General features: G+C 43.4%; 1 protein-coding gene across 4 annotated transcripts in view; it reads right to left on the bottom strand.

Moving 5' to 3' along the window:
• USP6NL (USP6 N-terminal like) overlaps positions 1-18,160 on the bottom strand; it is a 187,142-nt gene extending 168,982 nt beyond the window's left edge. The window contains exon 1 of one of the 4 annotated variants that reach the window (XM_019933241.3): positions 17,843-18,160. The gene's annotated coding sequence lies outside the window, so the exon portion shown is untranslated. Of the gene's footprint in view, positions 1-1,206; positions 4,342-17,842 lie in introns of those variants that run through there. The other 3 variants (XM_019933245.3, XM_073801538.1, XM_073801540.1) reach the window with 3 other exon arrangements.
• Positions 18,161-18,552: the final 392 nt, after the last annotated feature.

Consider the following 18,552-nt stretch of genomic DNA (forward strand, 5'->3'; position numbering starts at 1 on the left):
CAACCTCAGTGGCACCCAAAGTACACAGGACATTACCAATATCACTGAATATAATAATCTAGAACATTCTATAATCACAAAACTAATGTTTTTTGTAAAAAATTCAAACAGAACAGTGTTTTGGAGAACAAAAGTCAAAGTTCCACTTCACACAGCTCCTTCCCGCATAGAAATTTACTGATAAGAGTTTGAGGTGAATCAGTCCATATCTTATCTATTTACATGCATTTACATACATGTGCACACACACACAGCATACTGTTTTTAAAACCTGAACAGTATACCATTTATATTATTCTGTGATTTAGATTTTCATTTAACAATACACTTTAGAGTTCATTTTATGCCGTTATATATAGACTGACTTCATTTTTGTTAGGAGTTGTGTAATATTTCGGATGTACTACAACTTATTTGACTAATCTTCTATTGGTGGACATTTAGGTTATTGGCAGTGTCTGGGTATTGCAAACAAAGGGGCAAGAGACATCCTTGTACATAATTTTGTGCACATCTGCCAGGATTTCTGCAGGACAGATTCAAAGAAGAATCACTGGGCTATTGGATACCTGCATTTCAATGTGCGTAGAATTAGACAGCAATTTATGGACACCTTTTGTTTTTGACCTTATGCTTTTAACTTGCAAAAGACAATCATACATATTTCAAGCTGGGAGAGATCGTGCCAATGTTGGGAGAGGTCTGATCTCCACAGTGGGGGTATGTCTAAGTCCATTAATGTTGCTTTAACAAAAATACCATAGACTGTGTGACTTAAACACTAAACAATTATTTCTCACAGCTATGGAGGCTGGGAAGTCCAAGATCAAGGCACTGGCAGATTCAGTGTCTGGTGAGAGCCAACTTCCTGGTTCATAGACAGCTGTCTTCTCCCTGTGTCCTCACATGGCAGGAGTGAGGGAGCTCTCTGGGGTCCCTTTTTAAGGGCACTAATTCCACTTATGGAGGGCTCCACCCTCATGAGCTAATCACCTTCCAAAGGCCCCACCTCCAAATACCATCACATTGGGGATTAGGTTCCAATGCATGAATTTGGGGAGCAGGACTGTCCCACAGACTGCAGGATGTTTAGCATCCTGACTCTGCTAATTAAAAGCCAGTAGCATCCTGTATTAGTTATCAATTGCTGCAAAACAAATTATTCCCAACTTAGCATCCTAAAACAATAACCATTTATTATCTCACAGTTTCTGTAGGTCAAGAATCTGGGAGCAGCTTAGCTGGATGGTCCAGGCTCAGGGTCTCTCACGAGCCTGCCGTCAAGGTATGAGCTGGGGCTGCAGTCCTCTGAGACCTGACTGGGTCTGGAGGGCTGGCTTCCAACTTCACGCATCTGGCTGGTTTGCAGAAGGCTTCAGTTCCTCATCATGTGGCCTCTCCACAGGGCTGCTCACAGCAGGGCTTTCCACAGAGCAAATGGTGAGAGAGAGAGAGACAGAGAAAAGGAGCAGGAGAGGGAGAGAGAAACAGAGAGAAAGGGAGGGGGAGGTGTGGGAGAAGGAGCCCAAGACGGAAGCTGCGGTGCCTTTTCTAACCTTATCTCGAATGGCTGGCCCTCACTTTTGAAGACTTCTATGGGTCACACAGACCAACCTTGATGCAATATTGGGGAGGAGGGGTCTACAGCGGTGGGAACCGCAGAATTAGGGGTCATTGGGGGCCCTCTGGGAAGATGGCTACCATATATCTATCACCACTGTGAGAGCAGAAGCATCTCACACATCCCCTCAACCTCCCTCCCCTCCCCCGGTTAAGCACAATCACCCCATTTTATGGTGAGGAAACTGAGGCGAGAGAGAGGGGGTGACTTGCAGATACTGTAGAGCTCATTAGCAGAGGTCATCAGCACCACCTCTGCACCACACTGCCTCGCACTAAATGCATTTGCAGATAATCTTTGGAAATCATTTGTGTTTTAGCTGTACTTCTCAGTTAAAAAAAAAAAGAAATTATGATAATAATCATGTATTTAAGTTAACAGCAGATTTTTTCCCCCTTGATTTCAGTATTTCTTCATCCTGAATAAAGTAAGCTTCCAATTTAAAACTCCTCTCCAACTTTTCTCAAGTGTGGTTAAGACTCAGCCTGGTGCTATAGTTTTTAATATTTTCCAAACAGGAACTAAATACTTTTTTTGTATGCCAAAGAACTGCTAATCTTGCAAAGAGCTCTTTAACTGGGGTGGGAGAAGCTGGGAAGATGTGAACAGTGATGATATGTCCAGGGTTTCAGAGCCATTTCTCATTTAATCCTCCTAACAACCCAGGAGGTGAGCATTATTGCTCCTCATCTGCCAGCAGGGGAAACTCATGCTCAAAAAGATCAGGCAATAGCTAAGTGACAGCCAGGATGGAACCAGGTCTGCTTGAACGTAACCTCTGCTCCTGCAGTGATTAGGACTGAATTCTTCATACTAACAACAGCAATGAAAAAGAACAGAAATTAGTTCTTTAAGAAAGACTAAAAGGAGAAGCTCCAAAGAAAACCGAAAGAATTATCATCCTCAAAGATGAAGGAAATAATCATTTTAACCCCCAGGAATGGACTGTGTACCAAAGCCTTTCCCCAAATTGATAATGAAATTTACACAAAGATGTGATGAGTAAGTGACACTGGGTTTTTGGACAGTTGGGGGACAGGTGCACTAACTTGACACAAACACAGCAGGACATCACATCGTAAACATTTAGAACCAGCAATAACCTGGATACAGACTCTAAATAGTCCTAAGAGCCAACGCCCGCCCTTAGCTTGGTGGGTCCAGACCTATCAGACCTCTGAGCCTTACTTACCTAATCTACCAGCATTTTAAGTTCCACATTTATCCTAGCCCTGCTAAGTGTCAAAAACTGATAATAACTACTATCATTGAACACCAACTGTGGATCAGGCAGTTTGAGGCATTTTAGTTACATGACCTCATTTAATCATCATAACACTTCTCTACAGATGAGAAAACCAAGTGATTGAGTAACTTACCAGTGTCAAAGCTGGTAAGACCATCACCAGATTCAGAGTTGTCTAACTCCTACTCCCATGCTTCTGGTACACTGACTCCCATAAAGGCTTTGACGTGGAAAGGTTGGTGTGAACATTCTTTTGACAGTATTAACACCTTATTTTGAGCAATGGTGAATTAGTATCTCTCTCCTTTCTCCCCCCTCCCTTGCTTCCCTCCACCATGCAATTTTAGTTGATTATATATTTTTCAGTTCTTTTCTTTATATGGTGAAGTATTTGTAGGCCATCGGAAGGCATGCTATAGAGATGAAAGTATTGTAGTAGTTTGATTGGGGAAAAATGGTGGGAGAATTAAGTCATCAAAATACACATGATGGTGTAAGCATACAGAACTCAAGAGTGTGTCCCAGAGCTCAGCTCCATGCTCACATGGCAAGTGATTTAGAGTAAGAAGTCCATGATGAAAACACACACCAGCTTACAACAGATCATTAGTGGGTACAGTGAACAATCTGTGAATAAACTTTGTTAACTGATATTTTTGCCGTCATATTTGAGATGCACCATTAGACGGTCTCTTCTAAATAATGGATAGGGGATATAAAATAAATTCTGTCCACAAGGAAAAATATCACCAGAGATCATGACAATTACTCAAATGATGGGAAATACACTCAAAATCAAAATGACCAAACCAGCAAGTGAAATCTCAACCACATAAATAGATTTTCTACTATTAACGTCAGTAGCAGTGATTTTATTTCAGCAAAGCAGTACCGTCTGTCAAACCGAATGCCAATTTCTATTTTTATGAGTTTTGTAGTTTTGTTAGTACTTAATATGTTTTGATTTTATAATTGTATAAGAGCTATAAACATAGGTTTATAGCTGGTTTTAAATATTTAAATGTATGTATTATCAAAAATCTTTCTGTTATGAATGACAAAAACCCAGATCGACCTGATTGGGTTCATTCTTCATATCCGGGCTGTAATCAGTGTTTTGGTCTAAAATTTTATAGCCATCTCATTTTATAGCCATCTCCCCTACCGCACAATGAAATATAGGCATTACCCAAGATTCTGTCCTCTGTCCTCTTTTCTTCCATTTGGGGGGATTCATCCACCCATGCAGCTATGATTGTGAAATGACATCCCTAATCTCTACATTACCATCCATCATCTCTTCAAACCCACATTTCTGACTGCCCAGTGGACCTCTCCATTTCCTGTTTAACGTAACACTAAGAGATTCTCCCTGTCTGTCCCTCTCCCTGTCTCTGCCTCTCCTTTTCTCTCCTTTTTTTTTAAAGTAAGATTTTTTTTTTATTTTCCGGTACGTGGGCCTCTCACTGTTGTGGCCTCTCCCGTTGTGGAGCACAGGCTCCGGACGCGCAGGCTCAGCGGCCATGGCTCACAGGCCCAGCCGCTCCACAGCATGTGGGATCTTCCCGAACCGGGGCACGAACCCGTGTCCCCTGCATCGGCAGGCGGACCTTCAACTACTGCGCCACCAGGGAAGCCTAAAGTAAGATATTTCAACTATAATCAATTAAAACCATTGTCTCTTTCCTCTTGGATTTTCTCTCCATCCTCCTTCCCCTTGCACAGATACCACTGGAATGGCTATGGCATTTTGGACTCTAGCCAAAGGGAAGTTGAGTTAGGGATGCATTTTATTGGGTTTGGCGGGATATATCCATGTGGTTCACAGTCACTTGGGTGTACACTTGTTGCTAGCCACCCTGGTGCAGGAATGGCTTTCAGGAATATTCCTTACTGTCCATTAGGCTGATTCACCTGGAAAGCATGTCATGATGTGACATGTGTCCTACTGCACTCAGTCCTGAAAGGATACTGGTAGTGAAAGAAAAACAAGTTTGAAATTTGCAATCTGTTCTCAATGAACCCCAGTCAGAAAAGAAGTCCTCTGCTTCTGACTCCTGAATAGTTAGGAGGACTCAGTAATGCAGCAGAGACCCTTCTAGATGCACTGCTTCTTTTTTTCTTTTTTTGGTGGGAATTGTATAAAATAGAAAGATCATAAATTCTGTACATATAGGACACAAACTGTAATAGAACTACCAACAGCAAGTACATCTGTAACGGCTCATATGTGACAAAAAGCTATCTATATTTCCAGAATTAAAATCTATAAAATAAAATGAGATAATCTAGAAAATAAGATAATAAGAAAATCTATGAAGACTGTTTTGCCTCGTACAAGATCTTATTTGATCTCTGTTGCATAAGTAAGAGGGTATATTCTCCCCAGTTTTCCAATAAGACCCAAAGAAGTTGTCCGAGCCTGAACTGGCACTAGACTTCCTGCTTTCTCACGGCACAGAAGGAACCTCAGCCCTTGACTAGCTGGTCTACCGGTCTGGTCCTGGCTCTTGTTAGCCCGCACTGGGAACAGGTGCCCATCTCACACCACTGTCTGCTGTCAGCTCTGCTCTGCTCACCATGACTATGCTGGGCACACAGACTGGGAGGCACATGAATGATGCTGAAGTACCAGGTGGCACGTCTGCTGCCTCAGGGTCCTGCAAACCAACCTAGAGAGTCTTTCTGCCCTTGATATGCTACCGTGTTCCTCCTTGAGACATGACTTTAGCTAGGAAAACTTTTTCCCCCAAGTTTTTATTTTAAAAGTATCTCTCCTATAGCCAAGGGAAAGAATAGTATAAGAATAGCTGTTTACTCATCACCCAGATTCAAACAGTCATTAGCATTTTGTCACCTTTGCCCTCTCTCTCCCTCTTCCCCCTCCCACTCCCCCTTCCTCTTTCCCTTTCCCTTTCTCTCTCCCTTTTGTTTGCAAATAAGTTGCAGACACTGGGGCATTAAGTCTTTTGCATGTATCTTCTAAAAATAAAAACATTCTCCTCCATAACCAACACCATCATCACACTCAAGAAATTTCACATTGATACAATAGTATTATCTACAGTCCAAAATCCCAATTTCCAGAGTTGTGCCCTAAATGTCTCCCATAGCTCTTTTTCAATCTAGGACAATCAATGGTCATACAATTCACTTGGTTCTCAAGTCTCTTTACCCTCCTTTTATCTACAACAGCTCCCCCTGATTTTCTTTTCTTTCATGACATTTTTTTTTAAGGGCTTAGGCCAGTTGCCTTGTAGAATGTCCCACAGTCCATATTTGTTTGTTTCTTCATGCTTAGATTCAGGTTAAACATTTTGAGCAAAATACTACACATGTACTTTTCATTGCATCACATTGAGAGATGCATGATAACATTGTCTCATTATCACTCATGCTAAGCTGATCACTTGGGTAAGAGCTCTCTCAGAGCTCTCTATCACAGAGGCATCTTTTCCCACTTGTAATTAATAAGTAATCTATTGGGTGATAAGGGGAGACTTCATAAATTGTGTGAATATCCTGTTTCCCAACAATCTTTAACCCAATGTTTTAGTATCATTATTACATTGGTGGTGGTAAAAATGGTAAATTTTCTAATTATATTATTCTGTCTACATTTATTGGCTGGCATTCCTCATAAAGTTTTCCCTTCTGTGCAAGGGAGTATAGTGATACTCATTTTCAGTATCACTATAAATTCATGGTGCTTTTTTTAAATAAATTTCTTTCTTTCTTTCTTTCATTTATTTATTTGGCTTTGTTGGGTCTTCGTTGCTGCACGTGGGCTTTCTCTCGTTGCGGCGAGCGGGAGCTACTCTTCCTTGCAGTGTGCGGGCTTCTCATTGTGGTGGCTTCTCTTGTTGTGGAGCACAGGTTCTAGAGTGCAGGCTTCAGTAGTTGTGGCACATGGGCTTAGTTGCTCCGTGGCATGTGGGATCTTCCCGAACCACGTCTTGAACCGGTGTTCCCTGCGTTGGCAGGTGGATTCTTAACCACTGCGCCACCAGGGAAGTCAAAATTGGTTCTTCTTTAATTCTGTGTTTTATAATCCACTGTTATTACTATTCTTTTTTTTTTGTGCTCAAATTGTCCCAAAATTCACCAGCAAGAGCCCCTTCAAGCTGGCTCTTCTGAACTTTTAACACATCTTCCATTAATAGGGCCGGCTTCGTGGGCCTGTGACCCTGCTCTTACAAAGCCTTCTATGTGGTTCTCTCTTGACATTCTTAGTAGTTTTTCAACAAGAGGCCCTGCATTTTCATTTTGCACTGGGCCCTGCAAATTATGTAGCTGGTCCCACCCATTGATTTCTGGCACAAGAAGACATTCCAAACACATTATAGCTTCCCTGTCCCTGATTCATAGTCAGACAATTTATTCAAGGAGGCGTGTTCCTTTTAGAGGGAAATGGTATTTAGAAACCAAGATCTGAGTACTACTGTGTCTATTGGTCCTGGGGTGTCACTGCTTCAAGGCACGTTCAATGGTGAGAACTGCATGTAACAACTCCATCCAAACCTCTGCACCAAGAGACAACTAAACTCTAGCATGGCTTCAAACAGCATAAGGCCATGTCCGTAGGATGACCCCAGCCCCTCCCTTCAACACCTGCCTGGAAAACTCAACAGTGCCAGGAGAATTTACTGTTTGTTCCAGCCAACACCTGAGGACAGGCCCCTCACCAGCCTTTCTTAGTGCATTCACTAAAACTTGCCTACAGTTGTGAATCTTTACTCTGTCCCTTTGAGATGTGTATCTCCTACAACCCAAGAGTGTCATTTTCAAGGTCCTAACAGCCATTCCTTTGAAATGTAATCATCAAGAAGTATAGGTACCTCTGTTTCCTAATCTCTGTGGGGTGAAGAATTCTCACTTCCGTGATTGCCAGCTAACAGACACAGCTGACCTAATCACATCTACACTGACCGACCCAGGGTAATCACTTACTTGAGCCCTGCTCTGTCCCGCTCCTGACTCCTTCCTTCTCCCGTTAAAACACCCAGTCACTCTGTGCAAATCAGAACAGAGCTCAGCTCTTTTCCCTACTGTCACTAGTTACTGAATAAAATATGTTTTCACAGCTTTAACTAATGTCCCACTTTGTCTTTAACAGTGGATAGAACTGGAACATCATGAATTCATTCTGATACCCCACTTCTCATTGCAGGATCATATTACCATTCCGTATTTACCTCCATTCTATATTACCTCCCCCCTGCTACAGTGAGGGCCTTAGGTCACCCACACACAATTAATATATTGACTCATTTGCTGTATCCTACAACATACACAAGAGAGGTTTGCACGATGACCCTAATATTAGTCTCAATTACTAGCCTAATTCATAAGCCTCCTGCCGATTTTTTCCCCTTAGAATATATCCCACTAGTCAAAACCACAGGGTTTAAAAGCTACATGTATGGCTTCCCTGCAGTGGTTGAGAGTCTGCCTGCCGGTGTAGGGGACGTGGGTTCGTGCCACGGTCCGGGAGGATCCCACATGCCGCGGAGCGGCTGGGCCTGTGAGCCATGGCCGCTGAGCCTGCGCGTCCGGAGCCTGTGCTCCGCAACGGGAGAGGCCACAGCAGTGAGAGGCCCGCGTACCGCAAAAAAACAAAAAACAAAACAAAAAAAAACTACATGTAGTTCTTATTTCTGTGTTGTTATGCCATCAATTTGCTAACCACATACATTCCTTTGTTTCTGTTTGCATTCAACTTCAAGGTTTCTTTTTTTTTTTAACTCCTCTTAGATTTAATGTAATTTTTTAATACTTAAAACGTTTACATGATTCAGAATTCCAAACTGCCTAAAAGGAACACTCAGAGAAGTGAAAACTATCACCCTCATCTGTATTCCTTCCACTCCATTCACACCTACACCCTACAGGTAATCATTTTCATTTATTTCTGGTTTACCTTTCCTGTGATTCTTGTGAAAACAAGCATGCACGCACACACACACATTCTCATCCCCCTGCAACCTTTTTTTACACAAATGGTAATGGGCTTTATATATTCTTTTCCACATTGCTTTTTTCACTTAATAATATAGCTTGGAAATCCTCACACATCAGTTCGTAGTGATTCAGTCATTCTTTTTTATGGCTGTATAATATTCCATGACTTGACTGTTCCTTGATGGATTCAACCAGTCTTTTATGGACAAGAACTTTGGTTGTGCTTTCAATGTTTTGCTATTATAAGAAATTCCACAATCAATAACCTTTTTCATACGTTGTTTTTCATTTTGGGGGTTGTTTCTTCAGAATAAATTAATCTAAGCTGAATTGCTGGATCAAAGAGAATGCAGCCCTGCTGACACCCTGATTTCAATTCGGTGAGATCCATTGATGTTGGTTTATTAAATAGTGCTAAGTCCTCCTCCTTAGTCATTAAGCTGCTTTGAACTCTTGCCAGCAATGCCTGAAAGTACCTCTTTCAGCTGTGGAAATGCTGACATAGAGAAGCTTATCTGGTGCAGGTGCCTGAGAGTGGAGGGTTTATTCTGTGGGTATTGTCATCACCAGAAAGCTGGTCTTTTAAACCTTCCCACCACAAGTCTGCTGTGTTTGTGTGTCCAACAAGATGGAAGTGAAAGCTCATGCCAGCAACAAGGAGGCTACAAAGAAGAGCAAAACCTTTTCATGACGGATTGGACATTAAACCACCTGTATGGAGAACCCTAAAAACAGACTGTGGGGGCTCAGAAGTGGGCACACCACTGGTCTCTCAAAGGAGACCAAGGAAGCCACAAACTGAGAATCCAGACACTCCACTGATCAAGGAATCAGGATGAGAGCAGCTACACAAGAACCAAGATTAAAAGAACCATGCAACTACTACAGCACTGAAAGCAAGTATAAAGGACAAGTCCTACTTTAGCTAGCGTGTTTTCACCTAGTGTGAGGAAGTTAAGGAGTTTAATCAAAGCTCTTATCAGTAAAATTCATAGCTATAAATTTACATACAGTATTTACGGTAATTATAAGCAGCTTCACATTTTCAATCCAAAATTTAGCTACCTATACTCCACACCCATAAAACCCAAGTGTATTCGTTTCCTATTGCTGCTGTAACAAATTACCACAAACACAGTGGCTTAAATAGCACAAATATACTATCGTAAGTTCTGGAGGTCAGGTTGTTGGAAGGGCTTTTCCAGCTGCCAGAGGCTGCCACTTCCCTGGCTTGTGGCTTCCTTCCATCTTCAAAGCCAGTGATGGCCAATCAATTCTTTCTCACATCATGTCACTCTGACACTGACTCCTCTGCCTCCCTCTTCCCCAGTTAAGATCTCATGATTACACTGGCCCCACCCAGGATAATCTTCTTATTTCAAAGTCAGCTGATTAGCAACCTTAATTCTATCTGCAAACAATTCCCATTTCCATGACCTAACATATTCATGGGCTCTGGGGATTGGGATGCAGACATTTTTGGGGCCCGTTATTCTGCCTTCCATGCCAAGTATAACTGGTCTTCCCTGTTCCTAACTCTGGTCCAACTTAGTGTCACATTCAAAATTCTACAAAAGCCTTGAAAATAAAGTGATCTTTACTAAAGGTCCCTTGAAACACTGAAAGGGGAGTTTTAGGTCTTCACACAGTAAATCCCCTTTGGACATCTCTTCTTCCTAAGGTTTCTTCCCAGTGTCTCTCATTGGAACTGTCAAATCTCTCTACTTTCTCTTCATTTTCTCCCTCTGGCTGTTTCTCTCTCCTTTCAGACTGTTTTCCCCTCTGAGTATCTCCCACACCCTTTCTCTTTTAGAGGAACTCAGCCCACTCGTGTTGCTAGCTTCTCATCTTGCCTCCCCTTTCACCCCACACTTAACTCCTTGTAGAAGGTGGTAGGCTGGATATACTGTTTGCTCCTCTAGGTCCAGTCTCCATCCTTGCCCCCCATGCTCTGTGCCTGGGAAAGCCAGTCTTACCCTCTGGCTCCTGGTTGGGTTGGGTAGTGTAAAGCACAGGAAGAAGATTGGGGGGTGGGGGATGAGGGAAGTGGGGGTCTCTTCTCCCTTCTCCCCAAGTCTTCAGCTCCTGACTGGTGGCCCTGTCTCCAGCTACAATAGTCTCTCCAGGTTCTGGTAATCATTACCCCCATTGCCCTTCAGGCCTTGGAGTGGTAACAGCCCCCAGTGGTTGTTAGCTCTGTTGGGGGGGGGGGTGCTTCACCACGCCTTGTTGGTTTCCTTAAACCCACACCCTTATAAATAGCTCCTTTATTAAATTTTGCTCAGTATCCGTGTCCCTATCCAAAACCATGTCAGGGGACCCTGACAACATAGTGGGAATGGGGCATCAATAATACTTAGAATTAAACACACACACACACACTTCTGACACATGCTACAACATGGATGAACCTTGAAAACATTATGCTAAGTGAAATAAGCCAGACATGAAAAGACAAATACTATATGATTTCACTATATGAGGTTCTTAGCATAGTCAAATGCATAGAGACAGACAGTAGAATGGTGTTGCCAGAGGCTGGGGGAAAGGGAAGTATGGAGTTTTGTTTAATGGGCACAGAGTTTCCACTCAGAAAGATGGAAAAGTTCTGGAGATGGATGGTGGTGATAGTTGAACAACGATATGAAGGTACTTAATGCTACTGAACCTACATGTAAAAATGGTTAAGATGGTAACTTTCATGTCATGCATTTTTTTTAACCACCATTTTAAAAAAAGAAACAGAAGACTTTTAAAGTTCACATACACGATAGGGACCTCAGCTTGAGTTTAGACTGTAACCATGTTCTGTGGTGGGATATACCTAGGCAAGTTTCGGAAAATGTTGGGGTGGCCTGAGAGAAGTTCATTTGCAAGAGGGCTGGGAACTCATTGTAAAGGAAGAAAGACCCAGGCAGCAGGAAGCTGACCCAGAAACACAGTCTGGCTCAGCACAGGGGAAAAGCAATTTTCCAATTCAGGGAGTGTCCCCTGCAATACACCCTCACTTTTAGCGTCTTCATAGCCCTTCCTGCAGTTATAGCTAAAGACATGTTTAATGCCTGTTGCTTCCACTCACTCAAAGCTGCATGAGTACACTTGTCTTAGTTCATGCGGGCTGCTGTAACAGACCACCATAAACTGGGGGTCTTATAAACAACAGACATTTATTTCTCACAGTTCTGGAGGCTGGGAAATCCAAGATCAAGGCATTTTCAGATTCACACACTCCCTGACATCAGACTATACTATAAAGCTACAGTAATAAAAACAATATGGTGCTGGCACAAACACAGACACATAGATCAGGGCGACAGAGTAGAGAGGCCAGAAATAAACTCACACACTTATGGTCAATTAATCTACAACAAAGGAAGCAAGAATATACAATGGAGAAAAGATAGTCTCTTCAATAAGTGGTGCTGGGAAAACTGGACAGCTACATCTAAAAGAATAAATTAGATCATTTTATAACACCATATACAAAAATAAACTCAGAGTGGATAAAAGACATAAGTGTAAGGCCAGATACTATCAAACTCCTAGAGGAAAACATAGGCAGAACACTCTTTGACATAAATCAAGGCAATGTTTTTTTGGATCTATCTCCTAAAGGAAATAAAAGCAAAAATAAACAAATGGGACCTAATTAGACTTTAACGTTTCTGCACAGCAAAGGAACCATCAACAAAATGAAAAGACAACCTACTGAGTGGGAGAAAATATTTGCAAATGATATGATCAATAAGGAATTAATATCCAACATCTATAAACAGCTCATGCAACTCAACATCAAAAAACAAAAAACTTGATTAAAAAATGGGCAGAAGAACTGAACAGACATTTTTCCAAACAGGAAATACAGATGGCCAACAGGCACATGAAAAGATGCTCAACATCTCTAATCATCAGGGAAATGCAAATCAAAACCACAAGATATTACCTCACACCTGTCAGGATGGCTATCACCAAAAAGAACACAAATAACAAATGTTGGCGAGGATGTGGAGAAAAGGGAACACTTGTACTCTGTTGGTGGGAATGTAAATTGGAGCAGCCACTGTGGAAAACAGTATGGAAGTTTCTCAAAAAACTAAAAATAGAACTACCATATGACCCAGAAATGCCAATCCTGGGTATCTATCCAAAAAACACAAAAACTCTAATTCAAAAAGATACATGCACCCCAATGTTCATAGCAGCATTATTTACAATTGCCAGGCAACCTAAGTGTCCATAAACAAATGAATGGATAAAGAAGATGTGGTATATATACAATAGAACACTACTCACCCATAAAAGAAGAATGAAGTTTTGCCATTTGCAGTGACATGAATGGACTTGAAGGATATTATGCTAAGTGAAATGAGTCAGACAGAGAAAGACAAATGCTGTATGATATCACTTACATGTGGAATCTAAAAAATACAACAAACTAGTGAATATAACATAAAAGAAGCAGACTCACAGATAGAGAGCAAATTAGTGGTTACCAGTGGGGAGGGGGTGAGGGATTGGAAGGTACAAACTTGGGTATAAGGAAGGCAAAAGGATGTGTTGTACAACACGGGGAATGTAACCAATATTTTGTAATAACTATAAATGGAAAGTAACCTTTAAAACTGTATAAAAATTTTTTTTTAATTTAAAGGCACATGCAGATTCAGTGGCAAGTAAGGACCCACTTTCTTCTTCAAAGCCAGTTGTCTTCTCGCTTCATAGACAGTTGTCCTCCCATGGTGGAAGGGGTGAGGGAGCTCTCTGGGGTCCCTTTGATAAGGGCACTAATCCTATCATGAGGGCTCCACCCTCATGACCTCATCACCTCCCAGAGACCCCACCACCACACTGAGGGTGAGCACATTCAGTTCATAACCAGGACCATGATTATTTTATTCATGGCTCTGTCCCCAGCACCCAGCTTACTACACTGGCAGTAGTACTAATACCTGTTTGTTCCCTACTTGAGTGAGAGAATGAATTCGGAATACTGTGTGGTGGTGGTTAGCACATCTGTTCCTGCCCAGCTCTGGGGAGGCACGTCTGGGTCCTGGGGTCACAGGAGATTATAAATAGAATAACTGTCTCTGTGAACTCTGTAAAACTCCAGGGGCATAAGCAGCACCACTTGGGCCCTTTAGAGAACATGGCAGATGGATGAAGGCTGTCTGGGATGGTCTTGAGTCTCAGAATTTCAGAGTGCACAGCAGCGTATCACCCGACAGTGGAACAGGGTAAATCATACCCTGACTTCTCTGCTTTCTTTCCAACCCAACCTCAAAATATCCTAATGCCAGCCATCCCAGAGCTTTAAAATGGTCTCTTTTTGTGCATTAATGTTTTGGAGCCACACGAATCAAGTTCGTGATATTTACCTTTAATGGATTTTGTAACTATTAATATAATTTTTGAGATATTTTTCCAAGGGGAGAGCTTTCCCGTCCTGCTCCTATATTCCTTTCTTAGCTTACGGTTCCTATTAACTCCTTGACTTTAAACGTGGCCAGCTGTTTCTGTGTATGAGAACAGCCTTCCTGCTGGAGGCTGCAGGAAGCTTTCCAACCTCTGCCAGGAGAATGAAGGAAATTCAAGACACCATTTCCTTGATTCCCTCCACCCACACCTACCAAAATTTACTCCCTGCTCCTGTGCTGCTGGCTCTCACGTGGTCTTGTTATGACATCAGACGTCAATGATAATTAGTCTCCAAGCTCTTGTCTATCAGTATCTTGGGCCGTTTTTATCTCCTCCTTTAAAAAGCCAACTCAACCTATCTATTGATCTTTCTCATTTGAGCCCATCCAAATTCCCAAGAAAGAAATCATTTCCCTCCTTCCTGACCAAGACTGGAACTGAAATTCCCAGGTATGGGTACAACCTCATGGGCACACAATTCCAAGTGGGGGGATGCTGCTCCTCTGAACAAAAAGACTAGAGGGAAAAAGGGAGAAAGGGACAAGAGGAGGGAGTTTGGGAGCACTGAGATGTACGTGGAAAGGATTTTCTAGGCTGGACCCCTCCCGAATTCTGGAGGGTTTGTCGTATCTTCTGCCAGGGTTATTTGATGGTCCTTAATATAATTTCAGCACTATTTCTGGCAAAAGCTCCACACTGTATTTCAATAATCCATCACTTTGCATTCTTTTCCTCGCAACGCATGTTCGTATCATCACATCTGACTCTTGCCCCAGCCTTGTCCATGCCACATGGACACACGAAATCTCCGGGTATTAGCAATAAAGAAGAACAAGGAATTGACACATGCTATTACAGGGATGAACCTTGGAAACACTGGGCTAAGTGCAAGAAGCCAGTCACAAAGGACAATACTCTATGGTGATTCTATTTGTACAGCATGTCCAGAATAGGCAAATTCACAGAGACAGAAATTAGAATACTGGTTGCCACGGGCTGGGTGGGGAGGGGGGTGGGGAGTGACTGCTGGTGGCTGCAGGGTTTCTTTGGGGGAGTGATGGAAATGATCTGCAGTGGCTTGCGGTGATGTGTGCGCAATTCTGTGACTATGCTAAAAACCACTGTGTTGTACGTTTTAAGTGGGCGAATTGTAAGATGTGTGAATTGTATCTCAATAAAGCTGTTATCAAAACACAACCCACAGTGAGGAGAAAGGAGGAAGAAGAAGAAGTCAGTGTAGGAGGAAATGAACTGTGAGGCTGAGAGAAATCAGAGGGGGATCAAGAGGGTTTTTAGAGGCATCCCTGGTGGTGCAGTGGTTAAGAATCTGCCTGCCAATACAGGGGACACAGGTTCAAGCCCTGGTCCGGGAAGATCCCACATGCCACGGAGCCACTAAGCCCATGCGCCACAACTAGTGAGCCTGTGCTCTAAAACCCGCGAGCCACAGCTACTGAGCCCCCGTGCCACAACTACTGAAGCCCGAGCACGTAGAGCCCATGCTCCGCAACAAGAGAAGCCACTACAATGAGAAGGCCACGCACCGCAACGAAGAGTAGCCCCCTGCTCGCCGCAACTAGAGAAAGCCTGCGTGTAGCAACAAAAAGCCAACGCAGCCAAAAAAAAACAAAAAACTATAAAAAAAAAAAAAAAAGAGAGGGTTTTTAGGAGGAAGAAAAAAGTATGTTCTTATAAAAATAGAGTTTTTCACCCAATTCCTGAGAAGTGTGCTTTCTCTAAAGTGTGTTCTGGAAACTGTAGAAGGAAAAAAAGTGAAAAAATGCCTGGATCAAGTGGGAAACAAACAGAGGGCCAGGCTGACCGCAGATGAGACACAGCAAAGCTGAGAGTCAGAACATCAGGAAGCAGAGTGGACAAGACAGCCCAGAGCAGAGAGACAGGAAAAGAATTTTGAAATGAAAATTAAGTTGAATGAGACAAGAGAGCCCACTTTCTGTCTTCTGGCCTCTTTTTTCTCTTTTTCATCCCCTCTACTACGCACACACCTCTCCCTCTTGCTCTCCTTCTTTCTCTCCTTCTCTGCCAGTTGGATTTCCTATCCCAGCTCTGTTCACAACAGGCTCAAGTGGGGCCCTGTCCCTTCCCATCCCTCAAACGGGTCCTTCCCAGCAAACCCTGTGCCTGGCTCTGATGGACAAGCCCAGGAAGTTGCAGGCCTCGGGGACACACACAGGGGTGTGAGCAGGGGGATGGCACGAGCTTCCACCAACATCCAACTTCTGAGCAGCAGTGTCCCTGGTCCTCACCAGAAGGTTATTCATGGATGGAGCCAGGTAGAAACCATCTTCACACAGTAGCCGGGATGCCAGGCCAACTGGGAGCTGGCGAAAGCAGACAGAGTTTTGGAGCTGGTCCCTTCTACTTCCTCTCTCACCAAACATCTGGCCCGGGCACTAGACCATGAGGCAGGAAGTCCAGAGCTCTTGTTTTTAGCCGTGACATGCAGTCTGGGGGCAAGTCCTTTCAACACGGGGTCACTTTCTATTCTGCATCCACGTAGCAACTTTTGCTTCTTAGTAGCTCTGGGTTGCAGACAGTGGCAGACAGCATCCTAGCTGCTGTTAGGGCTCCCATCTCACTACTCTGAAACTTGTACAGGGAAACCGACCATCTCCCTATCACAAAGTGAGTCACTGGGTCCAGCCAGGATTAGAAGGCCTCAGTCCCCAGACCTAAGTCTTACCAAAGAGGCCCAGGACAATCGTTGGGGTGGTATTCCGATAATGCCTCGTGAGGAAGAACTTAAAGCTATAAGAGATAGTATAATAGTCTACTCACATGTTTTTTAAAATGTTATTACACCTGTCTTATTGTAAGAGATCTGAAGCTTAGAAAGGTCAGGTTGGCTAAACTAAAACAGACAACAAAAAATAAAAATTTGTAGCTTTTTCTGATTCCAATCCTATATACCTCTTTTAATTTATCTAGTCTTCAAATAAAATGATACACCCACATCCCTCCCCAACAAGCAAGTTACACTTAAAATTTAAATTGGGTAAGTTTAAACAATTCTTTAAATTGTAGAAATGTTCTATTTAAAAATGAAAAAGCGGGCATAAAGCAAGGTGCCCTGGCTGCATAGACTCTAGAGCATCTGGGGCGGGTCACGGCAATGGGGAAACACCCTTTGCCCTTCGTGTTTTATTTGGTTTGGGACAAGCCTCCAAAGCAGAACTGCAATAACTCGAGGCCAAGAATGGGATGATCTCACTCACGTTTGTTCAGATCTGCGTATGGCAGCTCATTTGGGGACCTGGCTTTGTAAATATGCTTTATGTTTCCAGAATTATGCATCAGATCAGACCCTCTAGGGAATCACACATATGCAAATTAGAAGTTCAAGCCCTGGAAAGTTTTAAAAAATAATCACCACCATTCTAACCCCACTCCACCCACTTTCCACCTAGTTCAAGAGATAAGTCCAAGAAAGTCTAAGAAATACATAATTAAAGAAATGATTTCCTGTAGTGTTCTACCACCAGGAAGCACTTATTAAGTACCTAATTGCTTGTGTTTCTGAGCTCAGCACTGTACAGAAGGAATTGCATAGAACTGCTCTCTTGTTTCCAAGATCTTACCTTCTAAGGTAGACAGCATTCACCTGGACAAACAGGTAGGACAAAATGACAGCAGGTGGGAACTTGAAACCATACCGGTGGCTGCCAGCCGAAGCATTCATCCGGTCCCTGTCAGTGCATTGCTTGGGTGGTGAGCCAGGACATGGCAGTGAGTGGCTGTTGAGTTTCCCAGGGACCTTAGGTTCAATTGCAGACACCGCTCACACCTCTTGGAAGAGGCCAAGTCCTCCTGGTAGTCAGAGAAGGCTGCAGGAGGGAAGAAGTTGGGGGTAAACAGCTGGGCTGGAGGAGGAGGGGCAGAGGGCAAGCAGCGAGGGTGTGGCCAGCCGAGAACAGCGAAGCAGAGACAGCTCTTCTGAGGGGACAGGCGAAGGGAGCACAACAGAACAGCAGCCGCTGGCAGCCCCACCCCTGCCTTCGGGTCCAAGGCGTTTCTCAAGACTTTCACTGGGCTCAGAAACCTCAGGTGGATTCTAGAATGCTTGTGATTGGTGGGAGTGGGAAAGAGGAGGGTCTAGATGAGGTTAAAAAGGTAGATTGGGGCTTCCCTGGTGGCGCAGTGGTTGAGAGTCTGCCTGCCGATGCAGGGGATGCGGGTTCGTGCCCCGGTCCGGGAAGATCCCACATGCCGCGGAGCGGCTGGACCCGTGAGCCATGGCCGCTGAGCCTGCGCGTCCAGAGCCTGTGCTCCGCAACGGGAGAGGCCACGA

Source organism: Tursiops truncatus, chromosome 2 (assembly GCF_011762595.2).
Source record: "Tursiops truncatus isolate mTurTru1 chromosome 2, mTurTru1.mat.Y, whole genome shotgun sequence".
NCBI classification, from domain to species: Eukaryota; Metazoa; Chordata; class Mammalia; order Artiodactyla; family Delphinidae; genus Tursiops; species Tursiops truncatus.